Source organism: Erithacus rubecula (genome assembly GCF_903797595.1).
Source record: "Erithacus rubecula genome assembly, chromosome: 5".
Lineage (NCBI taxonomy): Eukaryota > Metazoa > Chordata > Aves > Passeriformes > Muscicapidae > Erithacus > Erithacus rubecula.
This window is the reverse complement of record NC_136687.1, coordinates 54,254,245-54,260,532: the sequence shown is the minus strand read 5'-3', so window position 1 is coordinate 54,260,532 and position 6,288 is coordinate 54,254,245.

The window sequence follows — 6,288 nt, the reverse complement described above, 5'->3', positions numbered from 1 at the left end:
AGGGAACTGTCACCTGGACATTCCTTCTGCCTACTACTTGCAAATAGCTGCTGTCTCCAGTCCTTTTCTAAATCCTTAATTTTGGTCCTTGTAGCATTTAAATAGGTTTGAAAGCAGATTGATTGGACAGATGTGAGATGGATTTACATATGGCCAGTACTTACCATTAATTCCTTGTATATGAAGATTGTAGCCTATTCTGCAGTACATGCCAGCAGTTACTAATTTTAAGCCTTTGTATTTTTCAGTCTTTGCCTAGTTCTCAAATGCACTTGGCTACAGGAATGTATTTTTGACCCTAGTCTTTGTTTCTTCACTGATTAAGAGCTCCTGTTCTTGATGACTTATGGAATACACTGAGCTGTGTATTTGTTTGTAGATAACTTCTGAGAGAGACTCTGCTTAGACTTGTTGAAGGAACTTCCCTAGGTAATGTTCTTCTTAACCTGCAGCTGATAACATCTCTGGCAGGGGTAGGTTACATGACCCCAGCTACTGCTCAGGTGCCCAGTACAGTTGTGTGCAGCTTAGCAAGGAGAGCAAGTCGTGTACGAGTGTTTTATTAGGCTTTAGTATTTGAAAAATTTGAATTCTCAGGAAAGCAGGCATCTGGAACCTTCCCTGTCAGCTGTGGTAGAAGAGTTGTGGGCTTTCTCATGGTGCAGTGTCATTATCACTTCACAGCTTCACTGTCTCACTGTGTAGGCAATGAAATGTTGTGTTGGCTGAGCTCTTTGGTTTCCAGATGCAGGGGAAGTTAAAACCAGTTTTGGCTCTTGTGAGTGCTGAGGAGGAACCTATTCTAGTGACCTTGGAGTTTCAGTCTTGTAAATTGGAATTGGCAGTTTCTCAGCCTGGAGTTCCCTTTGGCAGATGATGGTCTCTCATCATGCTGCCTTGCTGAAAAAGGGCAGCTGAGCTGGGATTGTCACTGCTCTGTGCTGCACCTCTGGAAGCCCAGGGTTGGTTTTCACTTGAAATGCCTTATCACAGAAGTATTTGTAAACTTTGTGCTTGAAGTTAGGTTGGAAAAGTTCACTGTGTATCTTCAGTAAGGTAACATAGTCCTTCCAACCTATTTACATAGAGACAACTTGTATTTTTCCTTGCTGGAGGAATGGCAGGGTTTCAGTGTTACATACAGGTGGTGTGTTTTGGCCAGGCTCATGTTCTCAGTGATCCCCAGCAGTTGGCTTTCCTGCCTTCTAACTCCATGATCCTCATCCCATTATCCCAGCACTGGAGCAGCCAGGTAATAATGTACTCACACAAATGTGTTTGTTGCAAAAGATCTGTGAACTGTTAATTTCAGGATTTTGTTCTGTGGATGGTTTTCTCATAGATGACTGTTGAAATTCATGCCTTGCTAAGGATTACAGTCAGTTCTCAAAGCTGTGGGTTTGTGACTGACTAACAAAGCGTTTTGAGAAAATGTCCTCATTTTCTTAGAAAGCAGTGTAGGCTTGTGGACAGAGATTTGCAACCAACTAACCTTCAAAAAGTAACTCTGTAGCTCAGTCTAACCTTCTTAGTAAGGAAAAACTAATGTCCTTTTATCTCATAGTGAGAAATTTTGTGACCCTGGTACAACCCTTGAAGAAGGCAAAGACAGAGGGGGACAGTGCTGAACTCTGGATAGGCAAAGTCAGGTGCTGGGTACAGAGGCAGAGAAAGACACTTCTACCTCTCCCCAGGGCTGGGCAGATGTGTTGATGCCTGCTGGACTGTACTCCTCAGCCCTTCACTGCTCTGGGAAAAGTGGAGGGTTCTTTGTGCACCTCTGGGCTAGCACAGGAGCCTTGAATGTTCCTGAATGCTCCTGACAAGAGCCAATTGTCAGTGGAGGAGCACCCTCACCAAGAAATGCCAGAGTGTGGGAATATGGCATCACTGACCTGAACCCTGCAATTTCTGCCCAGCAAGCACCCATGCATGTGCTGTGGGTGCATGAGAAGTAGCTGCTCCTGTGTGAGCTGATTGAGCACTGGGCATGGATTAATTGGGTGCTGACGTGAGCTGTCTCCAGGCTTGTCTGTCAATAGATTGAGTGCTTGTGCATGAAGAGATTGGAGACTAAGGTATAAGTAGTTTGGGCACTCATGCATAAGCTAATTGGGCACTAATGCATGAAGTTTCAGGGTATTCACGTGTGAAATGATGGGATGCTGTGTTCATGCATAAACTATTGCGTGCTCATGCGTGAACTGATCAGGCGCCCGTCATGCCTGCCTTGGCTGCTGCACTGTCTGTGCAGCCATTGCACACTGGCTGGGCTTTGTTTGCTGCTGGCTGGGAACACATGAACGTCCATTCACTAAACATCTCCCTCTGCCTCCAGTCCTGGCTGGCCAGCAAGCACAGAACAGTATTTTCTGCAGGAACTGGCCTAGAACAAATCCAAACCCAAACAAGCTTTTAGCCAGGAGATGACAAATGTGTGTCAGGGCATAAAGAGCTTTTATCTTCTGTATCTGAGGGAATTGACAGCACTGTGCTGTAACAGATGATGTTGCTCTCGCCTGCCCATGGACACAGAGCACATATTTGCAGTCAGAGCTGACAAAGAGCTTGTGATGAGATCCATAGGGTTGATGGTCTGCTGGCCTGGCTTTTATATTCCAATAAAGGAATTGAGTGCCTGCATGAGTCACTAGAAACCCAGACACTGGTTTCTCCTAATTCCCAGGAGCCCCATGGAAGCCTTTTTGGGGAGGTAGTGGGTGTGTGGGGTTGAGAGTTCTTGATTTCCTGATGGAAGTACCTATGCCCTCCTAAAACCACATTGTCCCACTAGTGCTCCCACTCTTCTGGCCAGTGGCATTAAGTAGAGCTGGAGTTTGAAGAAACAGGAGCTGAACTAACCTATGACTTCAAATAACTTGAGCAGTAAAATGCTGGAAAATATCCATCATTAGCAGGTACTGCAAGAAAAAGGAGCAATTCCTTTTCTGGGCATCCAGTACTGGAGGTAGAGCTCAACAAAATGGAGCTGGAATGAGCTGGAAATCAAAGTAAGTCTATGCCCATTAGCTGAAGCTGTAGGAAGCCAGAACTGCCACACAACAGCTGGAGTTTCAACAAGCTGGACCTGAAATCACCTTCAACTTAAAACAAGCCAAAGCTATATGATACAATCCCAGCAGTGTGACATTTGATCCTTTAAGCATGTCTAGTTAAGGGTTTTAAATTCTCTCTCTGTGGCCTTTCAAGTTATATTTGTACTTTGACACTGGGTGGCAGCAGCTCTATGAACACACTATTCAATAATCCCTTTCCTTTTCCTCCTCCTCCCCCTTCAGTATTTTCACAGTTCAAGTACCAGAGCAATAAATTGGATGTGCTTATCACTTTTTGACATTTCTATATATATTTATGCAGAATAGTTAACAAGGTAGCTGTTGTCTTCCTCTCCTCTTAAAAAGAGGAGAAAAGTGCATTTTCATAAAATTTCTGGCTCAAATGTTCCTTGAGGTGGTGAGGGAAAGGAAAATGCCACCTCTGGGTTTCTGACTTTTGCCTTGCCTGCCTGATTGGCACACCCACAGTATTTCCCTTTCAAGCTGGTTTGTTTGTAGATCCTCTGCTCTTCCTGTTGCACTTCTTGGTTGCAAATTGCAGCCTCCCACACTCTCCCCCTTGTCCTTAATGTGGTTGTGAAATAAGTTAAATCAGTTAATCTAATCAGGTACTATGATGTTACTCCTTTCACACATTGTAACAACTGTTAAATACAAGTTTCTCATTCCAGGATTCAGTCCTCTTAAGGGATAGGAGGAGTATTTCACCAAAAGTTCCAGATTTCATGATCACACCTACCCCTAGGGCAATTCTTGTGGAGCTGTGTTCTCTTCCATTTCAAAATTCCTTTGCTTTCCTTTGCTATGGTATGAAATTGCCATGCAGACAAAGGAAAACAAGTCCTGTGCAAGCAAGCCACCAGCCACCATCAGCCTGTGAAAAAAAGGACAGGCTAAATTCCAGCCTCTTTTGGCTCTAGACCATCAGGAGTCCTTTGCAGTGAGAGCTTTAAGAACATTCAGGGATGAGACAATGGTAATGTGGGGAGTATTTTGGAGTTTTTGTGTTTAGATGGTTTGGTTTTTTTTTTTATGCTGTGCCTCTATACATCAAATGCAAACAGCAGTGCCCTGATAAGTTTTAGGCAGAAGGAACTTGAAAATCATTAAGCCATTTTTTGGCCAGGGTGGGCTCATATCTGCAAGCCCTTCTCTAAGGGAAATGGCCAGGAGAAAAGTAAAATCTATGTGCAAAACAGATTAAAAAGAATTAAAAACTGGAAGACAGAAGCTGTGCTTTCCTCCTGGCTGAGAAAACAGGCAGTTGAAGACAGCAAAACGCTTTTCACTGCTGTGCTGTAGTGAAAAAAAGCCCAACTATTAGGTGTGGAGCTCTGTGGACTCCTGTCTTGGCCTTAAGGACAGCCAGAGCAGTGATGTGCACTGACTCACTGCACAATAGGATTCACTTTTTAATCCAGTGGTCACTCCTGGGCCTGGTGTCATTAGGATACGTGGGGGATGGCACCTGCTAAACTGGGAATAGGCTTGGATTTTTGGTGGGCATCAGGATCTGCACACAACACCTGATGCAACAGTTTCCAACAGTTGTCTTGTAACAGCTGCTTAAATAAATCCATGGTTTATAAAATTCAGTGTGACAATGCCTATTGGTAAGAATCTCACAAGCTCAACCAATGAACCCAACTGAATCTAATAAATTTGTAGCGAGCTCGCTGCAAAATAGATTTCACAGAGCTTGACACAGAGCCACAGCACATCGGGAGTCACAATGAGCTCACATTTGGGAATTCTGCCAAAGGATGCACCTGACCCCTGAGTTAAATCCTGCTGCTGTCTTGCTGCTATCCCCAAGACAGACAGCTGGGCAGTATTTATGTGGCAAACAACAGATAATGGGTTTACAAGAAAATAATTACCCACCTTTCTGTGCCTGCTGTGCAGCTCAGTTTGCTTTGAACTTGTAACTCCATGTCTGGCACCATCTTGCACATGATGCACAGAAGAACCAAGCCCTCATTTCTCACCTTTGATTACAAGAACAGCACCACACCCATGGGAATCATATCCCTGAATGTGGATATACAACCCCTTCACTGGTGAGAAATATAACTGGGAAACAAATTTCTGTACTGTGTGCATGTTGATTTACCCCTACTAGTTTAGCCCTACATCAAGATGTAAAGAAATCAGTCAGAAATGTTCAGATCCATGCCAGGAAACAAAACAACTGTGCTACAACATTCAGGCACAAGGGACTTGAGAGAGAATGAGTGGCAGTCTTATGCTGCCTTCCAAAAAGTGGGAAGGGAGGAAAAATTCAGGACAGTGTGTTACATTACAGTTGGGAAGGTTGGTTTTAATTTTCTCTTCTTTCCCACATTTTCTACACAATTTTGAGGAAGCCAAATTGTCAAAACTGTCAAAGGTTTCAAAACCCAAGGTAACACACATCTCTCTAGAGGGACTTCAAAACCATCAAGGAACTTAAATCTCTAAGGACAAAGATAAAAATTCTTCTTGCCGCTGCACTGCATCCTCTCACTCTGCTGCTGTTCCTGCCTCTCTGATGTGCTTACCTGCATCACCACTCTGATCTGGTAGCTGGGGGAAGGCACCTTCATCTCACCAGCCCAGGCTAACTCTTCCCTCACCTCTGTTCTCTGTCAGGAACAACCTTCATCCCTCCTGCCTCCTAAGGCAGGTTCTCTTGTGGCAGAAGTGCAGGGGAAAAAGCAAAGCTGACAGGACAGGCAAGAGCAACAAGGACAGAACTCAGACAATTACTAACATATCCATAGCATGCCCAAAACCTGAACGTCAAAATCCGTTATCCAATGACTTTAAATGAGGAAATACAGCAATGAGCATAATCTGATCATCATCCTAATTGTCCATTCAATTCTCCCACTATCTCCTGCACTGTGACACTGCTTCAGCCTGACTCACTTATTTGTCCCCTTGTTTTACATCAGCATAACTCCACTGCTGCTGAGCTGAGGTACATCTGTCTGTCAAAGGCCAGATGGTGTGACATCAAGTAATATTTAGTCTCTACTGTATCAGCTTCTGCTGGTTTCTGGAAAACTTCCCCTCAGTCAGCTGCATGCATGCCAGAACTAGAATGAATTGAACGTACATGGGAACTCTACATAAATACAAAGTAATCTGTGACCTCATTTATTGCAACTTTTTATACATTCATTTTCTCAAATCCACTAGGGAAAGCAAAATCTGAGCGGGGGACATG